Source organism: Equus caballus, chromosome 20 (genome assembly GCF_041296265.1).
Source record: "Equus caballus isolate H_3958 breed thoroughbred chromosome 20, TB-T2T, whole genome shotgun sequence".
Lineage (NCBI taxonomy): Eukaryota > Metazoa > Chordata > Mammalia > Perissodactyla > Equidae > Equus > Equus caballus.
In genome coordinates, this window is record NC_091703.1 from 47174497 (window position 1) to 47188746 (window position 14250).

General features: G+C 35.0%; 1 protein-coding gene across 27 annotated transcripts in view; it reads right to left on the reverse strand.

Moving 5' to 3' along the window:
- The window catches only part of SUPT3H (SPT3 homolog, SAGA and STAGA complex component), a 465972-nt gene that overhangs the window by 159969 nt on the left and 291753 nt on the right, over window positions 1-14250 (reverse strand). Inside the window, exon 1 of one of the 27 annotated variants that reach the window (XM_070244682.1) lies at window positions 11732-11835. The exons of 25 other annotated variants lie outside the window; for them this stretch is intronic. The gene's annotated coding sequence lies outside the window, so the exon portion shown is untranslated. Of the gene's footprint in view, window positions 1-11731; window positions 11836-14250 lie in introns of those variants that run through there. One more of the 27 variants, XM_070244686.1, reaches the window with a different exon arrangement.

Sequence of the window (14250 nt, forward strand, 5' to 3'; positions counted from 1 at the left end):
TATAACCTTTTGTTAATTAATACCCAGTGTTTATATTATTATGACTCTGTAAACACTATTACAGCTTGGCCAGTATGATCAAATTTTTTTTTATAATTAAAAAAATTTTTCTTGTGGCTAATAATTTTCTCGGTTTGTTTTTTTTGCTTCATTTTTTGTGAACCTAACAATATTTCATTCAAAACTCTCTGAAAGACTTGAAACGTATAAGAATTTCTTTCAGTTTCATTGTTTTGGTTTTTGTTTTCCCTCTTGAGATGACTTATCTGGAGCCCTCCAGACTTTCTTCAACAATTCCATTTTGGATTCTCGTTTTCTTGATCCCACTTCTTGCTCTTTCTTAATCTACTTCCTTATTTTGGTACAGCACACTGTCTGGAAATTTCCTTTATCATTCTTGATCATAGTTATAAAGCTGCTTTAAAAATCCCAGTCTACTAATTTCAACATCTTGGTCATCTTGGAGTCAGTCCCCATTTTGTATTTTCTCTTGGGTATGGGTCGTGTTTTCCTGTTACTCCATATTTTAAAGAATCTGGGATTTTATCTGAGATATTGTAAATGATACATTGTAAGGACTCTGGATTCTGTATGTTCCTCTGAAGAATATTGAGATACACACACACACACTCATATATATATATATATATATATATTTTAAGCAGGCAGTTAACTAGAATGAACTCAAACTGCAATATCTTTCTCCCCTCCCACAGTGGTGGGCTGCAGCTGAAAACACCACTGATAGTGTCCTGAGAAAAGGTACATGGGAAATAAAGTTTTTAAGATCCTGCATGTCTGAAAATTTATTTATGCCACTCTCATATTAAATTGATAATCTGGCTGGGTAAAGAATCTGAAGTTAAAAATCATTCTCCCTCAGAAATTTAAAGGCATGTTCTATTGTCTTCTAGCTTAAAAATGTTGCCGTAGAAAAGTCAGTTGTTTTTCATTCCTAAGTGTTTATATAACATTTTTTCCCCTCTGAGAAACTTTTACTATTGTTCTCTTTCCACTTGAAATTCAGAAATTTCCTGTTGCTGTGACTTAGTGAGGGTCTTCATATATTTTCCTGGTACTCACAGAGTAACTTATAAATTCTTGTCCTTCATGTATGGGAAATTTGCTTGAATTACTCTGAAAACTTATTTCCTTCTGTTTTCTGGGTTCTTTCTAGAATGTCTATTAATTGAATTTTGGTGGTCTTTGTGCCTGGCATCTCTTATACCAGATTTTTTTAATTCAACCTCTTCAGAGAGTAAATCTATACTATTTTGCCAGACTGGCAAAGGGGTAGTTGACTGCCTATATGGTTTGGATAGGGTATTGGGATAAAATTGCTCCTTTACTTTCTACCAATCCTCCTGCTTTTCATCCACCAAAGATTTCTTTCTTCAGAGATACTGTCACTCTTGATCTTTTCCAAGTTCTAAGGTTTAATTTTTCTCAAGTCTGTGAAATCTTTAGCATTTCTATCCACTTTTAGGCTTCCATAATTTTTTGACATCTCTCATGTGCTACTTAATCCTCTCCCAGTTTCTCTGTCTCTTAGGTTTATGCTTTTTAAAATTATTTTGCTGTCATTTAGTGGGGTTTTGAGAATGTCTGGAGATTGGCACAGGTACCACCCATGTTTAAACAAAAGCTGACACTCTTTTTATGCTAACATTTATTGAATGTACAATCCTATGCTTCATGCTTTCTATATATTATCTCATTTAACTCTGACAACAAACCTATGAGAGATGTCCAGGTACACAAAACTGGCACTAAATAATAAATGCTTAGCATCAAGCCATTCGTCTTGCTCTCCAAGATTAATTTCTTATTCAGAATACAGGAAGGTAGGATCACTAGATCAAGCCTTACGTTGCATAGAAGAGTCTACCCACAAAAACATTTATTCGCCTTTCAAAACATTTTCATTGCTGGCAAATAAATGGTTGCCAAAAAAAAGGTTTCGATCAAAACATCCAAGCCAGTTGCTTCATGCAGACACAGCTTAAAGATTGAAAACTAAGCAAGTGTTTGAAAGGAAATGAATTTGTAACTAAATACAGTTAACATTCAGAATACTATAAACGTAAGATAGTTGACGTAGTATTTTCCCATCATATGATCTCCTCATTCTTTGTTAGTGACTGGTCTTTCACTGACTGAGACATTTGAAACATAAACAAGTATATAAATTGATAAAAGATGTGCCTAACTTTTTAGAATTTCATTTTAACTCTTCTTTTTAGAATAGTAAGTCAAACACAGTTAAGTCAAGTTTTAAAAAATATGATAAGGCTATAGTTATCAGTATCTCATGGCTCAAAGAATTTATTTTTATTTATATAAATATTTTAAAGAATTACCAAACCACAATCAATATAAGCCTGCAAAGCTTAAAAAATGTCCAATAAACAATGACTGTATTTGTTGTATGAGAACAGCAACCTTGCCAAGGAACTAATTCTTTGGTTACTCTTATTTAAATGTGAAATTAGGAGAAGAAACACCATTTGAAAGTTTTGCTTTAAATTATTTTGCATATAAGTTATTCATAAGCAGCTTTCAACTCTAAACACATCAAATTTTGAAAGTAAGCAAAAAGATATTTTGGAAATTTTTTAAAGTTGAAATTAAAGTAATAAACTAGATTATAGTTTATTAACCATTAACTAACAATAGTTAATACTATTTAAAATTTAAGTATTTACTATTTAACTATTGAAACTAAAATATTATTTAACTATTTACACTAAAATATAACTAAAATTGTTGAAAGACGGCAGCAGATCTTGAATTTGTTCAATATTATATACAGTTATCTTTCGGTTACTCAATAATGAGAAACGAAACAGCTTAAAATCTAAGCATGTACACTTCATGTGCATTTCTTAAAATTTTAGTAGCATAAAAATTTGGGCTAGCCTACAAAGTTTGTACTTTCCTTGTCTACATTTAACAGCGCCTCTTTCCCCCGCTCATTCCTTGGGCGCCCTTGTGCCTCCAGCGAAATTCCTTTCTGTTCACACTTCCAAAAAGTCATCCGCTGAAAGAGTTGTAGCCATTACTCACTTCTTCAAAGGACAAGAATTCAACAGGTAAAAACTGAGTTAATTACTTTTCTTTGGAACTTTGCCTAATTTTTCACATGATGACTTGATTTCATTTCGCCTAAAATGTTTAGGAATAAACATTAGGTCTTGTCCTAAATCTTCACGGTTAGATCAGGGTGTCAAAAGCACTGAATTACACAGATAACACATAGACAAATGTAATGACTGAAAAAATTACTAAATGGAAAGAATCAAGTATTGCTAAAGAATAATCATGAAGAATGAGAAAAATTGCTAATTTTATCTCTGTTATTATCACCCTTGTTTTGGCAAAAGTATTTTTATAAGTTTGCCTTTTTGCTGAGAAAATATACGGAGAAAGTGCCAAGCATAGAATTTGAGAATTCCAGCTTCTGACGCTGGGTCTCAGAACCTAATCCATACAGAAGGAAGGCAAGGGCCTGCTATGCAACTCAGTGAAGGTACGGTTTCCTGTCAGTACCGTGTATCCTGCAGAACATTCCAGAGCATTTCGATTATTACCTCCATCTTATGGTCAGACTAACTCAGCAGATTATCTCCACACACAGCACCATACAAATTGATTTCAAAAGTAGTTTAATCAAGAAGCTTTAAAAAAATCATTATTTTAAAAGGTTTCTAAAACCGTCTTGACTTTTTTCATCTCATAAAATTTTTTTAAATGTCTATGCTTTGAAGTTTAAGTGAGATAATGACACACAGCACATAGTAAACTTTGAATAAATGCTATCTACCTTTATTCAGAAATGATAAATTAAGTTTCAGGGTCATCATAAAAAAGTTTATAACTTCTGGTATTCACAAAGATTAAAGGTTATTATTGGACCATTACTTAGTACTGATGACTTACTTTACAATAAACAAATTTAGGATGTAAATAATTTGCATGGAGAATTACACACACACACACACACACACGTATACAGGTATGTATGTACATGTGTGTATATCACTAGAATCTCTTTCTTACAAGCTTTAAGAAAGTAACCCTAAACTTAAACAGAAAAACCAGATGGGCTTCTTTTAATACAGAACTAATAGCTTCCTTAATAATTTCTCACATAGAATCATCTCACCGTGAGATAATGCATGCCTTAGTGTACACACATTTTGGAGCTCAAGTTTTTAATAGAATAGGTGATCTTTCTGGTCCTCAGGTTCTTCAAGTGGGAACTAAAGAGAGGTGGACACCAAATGAGCTCCAAAGCTCCTTTTGGCTTTTACTTTCTGATTTTAGTATTTAACCCTAGGTGTAGTTTACTTTTGACTCCATAATTAAGCACTTGCATCAATGAGAGAAGAAATAAAAAAGAATAATCACAAGAAGAAATAGTGCAGTTTCATGAGATGCAGATGGGAGGGAACTTTGAAAGGGAAATCCACATAGTTATATTTGTGGAAATAGCAACAAATCCAATTAACTGCATGAATGTAGAAGGAAGTATGAGGTTGAATTATTATTCAGCATTAATGACTTATTTTACCATAATGTTTACCATGGTACACAAACCAGCAGGTGATACAGTTAATTATTCCAGTCTCCTATCCAATAGTTCTAGATACATTTGAAAGCCAAAGATAGTTGCATATGGGATTAAGGCAATGCAATTACTAACGTGTAAAAGAGATTGGTCTCTATCCATTTCCAACCTGCTCTATGCTTTTATTATATGATGAATAGAGATAATTTGTATATACTTCCCCCTGTCTGTCAGAGAAAGTAGCCCTTATTCAAATTTGTATCCAAACATTGATTGCATAGGAAAACCAATAAATGTTGTATATAGTATTTATCAAATTAGGTTATAGTGTATGTAAAACTAAATGAAAAGTCAGGTTTTCCTAGGCTCAAATGTCAGTCCCATATTCCACTAAAGAATTAAAAAGATTATTAAAAAAAGGCTCAAGAAAGTGATATAGTATAGATCTTGTTACACTCACAGGTCATTGTGAAGATCAAATGAAATAATGCAGTACAGGCACCTGGAGAACTATGAAGCTCTATAAAAGCATAAGATACTGCACTGCTTAGGGATGACTCATTCTTGATTAGGAGTAAGGTGAAATAACAATCTCTATAAGAAAAGGAAAAAAGAGTCTACTGATAATTTGGTAAGCAGGGAAAATGTTTTAGATTTGTTACTAAAATCAAAACCAGGAAATTCCTAAGAGATTCACTCACATCAGGATAAAATGGTACAACCATCCAACAACATTCACACAGTCACATTCTGAGAAAGCAAGCAGCACAGAGAAGACAAAACCCTATTGCCTTTAAAAATGCAAGTGAGGTGTCAGAGCCTCTCTGAGGTCTCCTCTAACTCAAACACAGACCTAATCACCCCTTTCCATTGTGCTTTCCTGGGGACTTTGTTGGACTTCATCCAGCTTCTCATTTACTGCTCTATTTTGTAAAGATCTCTTTACAAGAAGACGGCTTTCCTTCCAGAATGCAGCCTCTCCATTAGTGTGTGTTAGAATGAAGTGAAACGGTAGTTAAACAATTTGGCAAAAGCCACATAAGACAAGAAGTTGCACGACTGGTGCAGGGGAACAGGCACAGGGAGGAGGGCTGAGGACTGCTGGGTCCTAGTGCTGGCTCCATAGGAAGGCGGCCAAGAGCTAAACATAGCGGAGATTGTACTAACTCACCAAAACAAACAAACAAGCAAACCTAGGAATAACAGCAGTTACCTTGAAGGTATGTTAAAAAGAATAAGTGAGGGCAAAACAAGGATAAAACATAGAAAAGATAATGCCTTAAAACATAGTGTCTGCCCAACAAATACTAGTTTTTTCTTTCTTTCTGTGGATTTTCGGGGCAGTGATATTACTAAGAGAGAGGTCATAGAAGGGCAAATCTTCAAACTATAGTCTTGTAGGTGAGGCTAAAATGAAAAAGCAAGCATGGAGGTTACAAATCTATTATTTTTAATTGAACACTGGTCCCTGGTTTGTTCAATATATATTTACTGAGCACCTACTACAGGCCAATCTCTGGGCTCTGAACTGGAAACTATGCGAATCAGAAGCAAAGCAAAGAAAGCAAATGAACAACAGCAAGAAGAAAGTCAAAACATGGTTCCTCATCTCATGCAGTTTACACACTGTGCTTATTTTTCAGCTAAGATGTGAAATGAATGGCGGCAGATACCGTAATTACTATAAAAATTTTACTTTACATAAGTTAAACAAATTTATGCTGAAAAATCAAAGAATTAAAGTTTATGCTGAAAATCAAAGAACTATGAGATAAGCACCATAACTTATACACAGTCTTGAGACACTTGATGACTGGGGATATGTTCTGAGAAATGCATCATTGGGCAACTTTGTCGGTGAACGAACGTTAGAGGGTACACTGACACAAACCTAGATGGTACAGCCTACTACACCCTAGGCTATATGGCACTAATCTTATGGGACCATCGTCTCATATGTGGCCCGTCATTGACCGAAACGCTATTATGCAGCACATGACTGTAATGTGAAAGGTCTAAAATTTGGCTTCCTGGACTTGATACAGAAACTGCTGGCTAGCTTTTCTGAAGGGTACTCAAATTAACTTTTCAAGGCCTCCCCAAAATTTAAATGCTTTCTTCTTTATACAGGTTTTCCTAGCATTAAAAAACACCTATGACAGGTTGTAAAATGGAAGAGGTGTACATATAATACCCATCAATAGCTCATATATAGATGGGTATGGGAACTGTCAATGAAAATGAAATACCCAATGATTAGGGGAGCTGATCTGTGTTAGGAGATTCATTTCTTAAATCACTTTTCATAATAATCAGAAATGAATATTTCGCCAGGATAAAAACAGTAGAAATTTAACAATTTCTACTTCATTGTACCCAAAACACTGAATAATATTGGTTGGCCAAGTATTATTCAGGCAAGTGAACGTGAGTTCACTTTTGGGTTTAAAATATACACAAATAGCTATCACGTTCTATGCAAATATGAAAGCATCCCCTGGTGCTATTTTGTCTGAGGCATCAGGGCTTCTCCACTCTAAATCTGCAATTCTTTTTTATAATGTTAAGAGAAAACTACTTCTCAACATAAACAAGATATGTGAATATAGCAGACAAGGCATACAAAAACAATTTGAAGAGAAGGTATGACTTCTAAAGGTTTAAACAGTTCTTTTGGTATAAACCTTATTCGATAAGGACTAAGTTGACAACTAGACAAATTACACTTCACTGTGTATGTACATTTTTATGGCACTGATTTTTAAGTGACTGAATAGTTATGAAGAATCTTAGCATTATTTTCAGAGTAGCATCTAACTTAGATTTAAGCATCAGATATTTCCAGGGAAAAACTGTTTCCGTTCTTTAAAGTGTATTTTTAAATTAACATTCGTTTCCCAAGAACACTGATTTGAAAGGGCTATTTCACTTCCCTTTAGAGCAAAGAGAAAGGATCCCATTTAAACTTTAGAAGGGCATGGAAAAAAATAAACAAGTCTGCTGAACATAATTTCCTCTTTATTCCTTCTGAAAAGTTATGAAATAAAATCTATTATTTAATTACATTGGATCAAGAAACAGGAAGAAAAAGATGCATTTAAGTCACAACACCCCTAGAAGAATAAATTACTATATTTCCTCTGGGAAGAAAAGTGTTTTAATATGTGGATGGGCATTGTCTAAACATTTCAAATCTACTTTAGTAAGGTGTGAAAGACTTTAAACAAAAATCAATAATAAAACAGCAAATGTCAAAATTGAAGGAAGAAATAAGAACTACTTGCTAGGACTGATTTATGAGTATTTCTATAATAGTAAAGAATTTAGTTTTTGCTCTGAAATTTGTTTCCATCAGTTTAAGTAAATTTAATTAAATTTGTTTACTTAAAAAAAAAACTCTGACATGCATAACTAAGAAAATTTTATTAGACAAGTAGGATTTATCTTTGCCATACTTGAATAAAATTTACAAGATATTCCAAATTTAGTACAACGGTTATGGAAATAAGAATAAAGGCTTTCAGCTTTTTTAACCAGCAACAGAATTTTGGAATTGGTCTGACTCCAGCAGGGCCCTAAGAAGATGAACAGTGATGAACAGATCAGACACAGTCACTGCCTTCATATGGTCTGCAACAGAGGTCAGCAAACTTTTTGTGTAAAGGGCTAAATAGTAAGCATTTTCAGCTTTGCAGGCCATACACTCTCTGTTGCATCTACTCAACTGTGCCACTGTAGCATGAAAATAGCCCTAAGACAATACATAAACGAATGAGCATGGCTGCATTCCAATGAAACTCTGTTTATAAATATAGGCAAAGGGCCAGATTTGGCCCACAGGCCATCATTTGCTGGCCCCTGGTCTACAGTATCATGGGGAAACTATGAAAACTATGTTGTGTCAGAAAAAAATGCTATGCTGTAAAACAAAACAAAAAAGCAGCATTCAAAAGTCAACATAAACTTGAGTTTAAATATGCAATCCTTACATGTACATGCAGATAAAGAACAGTTTGGAAAAAGACATGATTAGTCATATTAGCTGTTCAGAAGTTTTGATACGACTTTATAAACTATCTTACTAAAACAGCATTCAGAACTTTACATTTACTTGCAAAGTATATACCTGCAAAGTCCTATCTTCTCCTAATGCTTTTACCCTTACAAATACTGATTTTGTTTGCAGTATTTATAAAACAAATACCTTTTTCAAACAAACAAAACACCTTTCAAAAACAAACACCTTTCAAAAAAACAAAACACCTTTTTCAAATAGAAATTCACACACTTGAACAACACACTAAATATTGTATTTGCACTAGAGTCTCATGTGCTCCCAAATAATGAACTAGATGATATCGATTACCAATAATCCTACTGAATGAGAGAGAAGCCCCACAACTTTAAGATGTACAATTAATTAAATATATTGACAGTGATAAGGAAACCCAGAATACAAACCCACAATGAACCACAAGCTTTGAGCTTGTTACAGTTAAATTAATTATTCTCCCTCTCCTCTCTTGAGAGATTTTTCCCTCCTTTATATGTGTGGTCAAAAAATGCAGCATCAAGCTCTTGATGTGCAAATTATTTCTTCTATTTCAAAAGCGAGTTAGTATTGATTTTAGCAAAAAAATCTCAAGAGAGAGCAGGTGGCTATGTTGATTCTTGTCCTATAGAAGCAAGACTGAAGCAAGCTTTGGCTTTCAATTTGTCTCCATTCATTTATTCAACAAATATTTATTGAGTGCCTACTATACACTATGCACTGTACTAGGAGCAAGGGTATCATCGAAAAAAACAGCCATGGTCCCTCCCTTCAAGGAGCTTCCATGATGATAGGGAAGAAATAAATCAATAAATGAAAAACTTTACCAGGAAAAATCAATGATATAAAGAAAAAACTCGCTTGCTGAAATAGAGCCTATGACAGGAAAGGCATTGATATTAGGCAAGCCGGTCAAGGAATGCCTCTCTTACTGGGTGACATTTTAGCTGAGACTTCAGACCTCAAGGATTACATGGCTCTAGCCATTCAAAGGGCACTCACTAGTGGGAAGGGAGTGGTGGAGAGCAGTACACCAGGTAGAAGGAAGAACACGTGTAAAGACCCTCAGATACCAAACTCGTCTTGAAGAGGAAATTGAGAGTTAAAGAAAAATAAGAATGAATAAATGAGGACAGAGAAAAGGGTAGTAGTCAACTCATGGAGGACAGCATTGGCTACTGTAAGAAGTTTGAACTGATTCTAGGTGCAATGGAAACCACTCAGGAGCTTTAAGTTGGTTGGCCACATTATTTCTCAAAATTAGTACTCTTTTTTGAGTGTGAATGAGGATATTATTAATATCACCTGGATAAATGGCTTAAACCAGACTGTTCTTGGTAAACAGAGACCTAAATAGGAAAATGGCAAGGTGTGACTGCACTTTCAGAACTCTTGCTGCTGTAAGGAGAATGGATGGAAATAGAGCAAAAGTGGAGGCAAGAAGAGAGTGAGGTTACTACTGCGGTACTCTAAAGGAGAAATGGGTAGGTCTTGATGGCACTGGAAATGGGAAGTAGTAGATGAATGGGAGATATGTTTTGGAGGTAGACTCAAAAGAACTTCTTGATATTTCATCAAGTTTATTCAAGGATAAAAGTGGTAAAATGGGAAATACTATCAATGGGGATGAAGTAATGCACGGGGTATACTGATTTACTGTAGGACATTTTAGAACTTTCTAAGATATGGCTCCACAAGATATTATAAAACATTATAAAACTATAAACCAACATGTGCATACTATCTTCAACAATTTCCCTTTTAACTAATCCCTTGTGTACTCATCAAAAGTAAGAAAACACTTATGCAAAGTACTAGTAAATGTCGATTTTAAAAATTAATTGTTTTAAAGAAAAGTGTCATCCATATGTAAAGCTTAACTCAGGTTTCCAGGATATCTACTTCTTTAGTTTATAGTTCCTTATATGATCAATAACAGATAAGCTTTTAATAGATTTGCACTATTTCATTAATTTACAAGTCAGTAAGTTCAAAGTTTAACTCTGATGCATTTCTTTATAAACCTCCAAAATTAATGAATAGTAAATAGCAAACTTCCTAAATCAAAAAAACTGCTTATGAAATGAAAATTTCCGAGAACACGGGAAATACAGAAAAAACATGCCCTTATTCTTATCCCACACCTTTTTTTTAAATCTAAACATCTAAATCCTCACTAGCCACAAGTCCTGAAACCAGGTAAAATTGTCTCATGCCAATGGGACATTATAAAGATACCCGTATATTTTCAAGACTCAGTACACTTGTCTTTCTGGGCCCCTGTTTCCTCATTTAAAATATGAGCTAATAAGAATTACTTCTCCTTAGGGTCACTGTAAGATGATCATGGGCTTCTCCTAGAAGGGTACAAAGATGCAGGCCCGTGCCTTAGGTGAGAGAAAGTGAAGAAGAAACGTGCAGCGCGTCTTCTAGAGGAGCTGACTGCATTAGATAGTAAGCAATTACAACATTATTTCTGCACTGAAATACACACAGATACATTATGGTAGAGAATACAAAATTTGAATTAAAAGACTTTTTAAAAAGTCAAACTTACTTAAAAATCCACGTAATCTAATTCCACCTTACAGTGGTAAATGCATGCGAAGTGCTCACACATGGTGAGGGTGCTTGCCATCCGCCTAGACAGAGCAGGCACTTCGTAGATGGTATTATTAGGAGAAACTATAGCCATATAATTATTTTAACTGAAGAATTATCCCTTTCTAACATTTTGCTCAAAAAAGGATTTTACAAAATGGCATCGTCCTCCTTTTCTAAACATTTAAAACTGTGTGGTATTCAGCCCATGTAAAAAGGACCTTTTCTGTCTCATTGGTTAATTAGGATTATCCCCTAAAAAGCACACTCTTCTGGGAGCTGTACGTCTAAAAACAAACAACAAAAACCAAGGCAGATTATAAAGAGAATGCAAAATCTTTAACTTAATTAATTTCTAATCAATTTCCTTCTATTCTCCATTCATGAAAATGAGAGAAACGACACACACACACAAAGAGAAATTAGTAGTTTTCATGTTGTTAGTTCTTTTAACATAGCTCTTCTCCTTCTCAGGCAAAATTCCCACAGGGAGCAATAATCAGACTTACATGTAAATTAAAAGTCCCTTTCTGACAAGATTCTGAACATTTGGTTTCTTCTCTGTGCAGAACACTCGGTTAGATGCTATTTAGAGTTACAAATAAAAGAGAATGGGAAAATGAAAGCAAGGAGTCCCAGCCTGCCTTTAAGGAGCCTATCCCAGTGTGGGAGACCATACTCACATCTCCAAGGCTGAACCAAAATAAGAAAATTCATAAATAAATATGACTTGATTATAGCTATGCATAACTACTATTTGATAAAATCACATTCATTCAGCTTTCACTAATTCAAATCTGTCATTGTTGGGACACACTGGACATTGAAAAATTGAGTTTTTACTCACTGAAGAAAATTAACTTCATGTATTGAAGCTACAAACAAATCGGTCTTCCAAAGTGGACAGGCTTTCAAGAACCACTCACTGCCTCTCTAAAAAATGAGAAACTCAGAAATATGCAACTTCAAAAAGGAATTTATTAATTTCAGGTATGTGAGTCAAGAAAAAGACATTTTTTCCTCTACTTATATTTTCAACAAAGTGAGCTAAATTATTTCATTTAAGTGGAGCTGCTATAATTCCCATTCATTTGTACAGCCACCTAAAATGATAACACTAATAGTAAAACAGTGGCAGTGGCAGTGGCAGTATCCATTTATTGATCTCTTAAGTCCCTGTCCAAAACAAATCTCCATCTTCATCTCCTACCCATCCTCCTAGGCATTGTTCTCTGCTACCAGACCAAAAGCTCTCCACACAAGTCCTGCTGGTATGTCTGTGAACCTACGGTTCCATCAGGCTGGAATAATCTTCCCAATTTTGTTTAGCTAACTCCACTCAATCTTTGAAACTTGGCTCAAACTTCATATCCTCCAGGAAACCTTCCCTAATCCCCTGTTCTCGGAATGCCCAGAGCACTATGGAACAAACGAGGGCACTGAACCAGAAGGGTGGCTCTCCTTTCCTATCTCTACCACTTATCCGCAAAATGCCTTCAGGTCGGGAGTTACATCTTATCCTATTACGTATCCCCAGCACCTAGCATGAGAGTAGACAGTCAAAACATTTTTATTGAATGAATAAATGTGTTGGACACTGTTCTAGGAACATAAATATGGTATAATGAATACTTCAATATTTTACCGATGTTAAATATTGGAAAATAACTTGATCTGAGGTCTCATAGTTACCAGGTGATGGAGTCAGGAATAAATCCAGGCTTGTTGGGTTTCAGGCCAAGTGATCCTATGCTGTCAACTGAAAGTAATATTTTAGGTCTTAGGTTCTTGGACATGATCTCTTCCAGTAGGAAAACAGTCACCACACTTTGGCCAACTGGAGAGTCATTTTAAAGTTAAAAAAAAACATATTTTAGTGTTTCAAACTGCCAGTGAAGGACTTCTCAAAGTTTTAATAATCATATGAACAGTTGATATCTCTAAGGTAGCAGTTCTCAATTTCACATTACGGATTACTTCATGAGAGGAAAAAGGAATGAGTGGACCACCAACTCCACCTACACCCACTCGCCACTGAGAAGTAACCTCATCGTTAGTCATGGGAAGAATGGCATCTGAGAAAATACTTTAGAAATGTCATTAAGTAAATTATTAATCCATGCCATAAAACAGACTACAGACACTGTCATATTAGAAACCATAGAAGAAACCAGCTGGCAGACCACCCAGAGACTCCTGGGAGCCCATCAGCGGTCTGTGGGGACCACACTTTGAGAACCACTGTTATGAGAAATGAAACTGCTTCCTCCTCAGCAATTCAGGAATTCAATTTTTTTTGTTGGGGGAACACACCGCCTTTGTAAGCCAAAAATATCAAAGTATTAATACCTCTAAATTCTTCTAAAATACTGTCATAAACCCAAACTACCTTGTTTATGGGATGTAGTGTAAGTACGTATGTGTGTACAGAATATGTGCATGTAAACAGAGTTTTTAGCTTTTTTATTTCTTTTTTTTTTAACAGTGGAACCATGAGTAATTCTGGAAAAATAGAACTTGCTATTTTTCTTCTTTAATATTTTTTCTCTAAATAAATGAATTTTATCAGACATACCTAATGCCAGTATTTAAACCAAAACAAAACAAACCACCGTCTAGGTGGTTATATTCTTATGTCTATAACGCTATCATCCCTGAGAGCCGTGTGCAACTGCCTTCTCAGTTTACAAGCCACAGAAGACAGCAGTCTTGATACTTTGCAGTAAGAACCCAAATATTTATTGGTCACTGGCTATGTGTTAGGACATATTTGAGGAGCTGAGGATACAGCAGTGGGAAGACAAAGGAAAGGAAAACAGTCTCAAATCATCTTTATCACCTTAGAACTATATTCTGGTTAGGGGAAGGAGATAAATAAATAAGGAAAAGACAGAAGTATGGCATGTGATCATAAGAAGTGCCAGAGGGAAGGAAGAGGAATAACTGACACTTTTAACAGAGTGGTCGGGGAAGAGTCCATTGAGAAGGTGATCTGTAGGAAGTGAGGGAGCAAGACAGGCAGGGACGG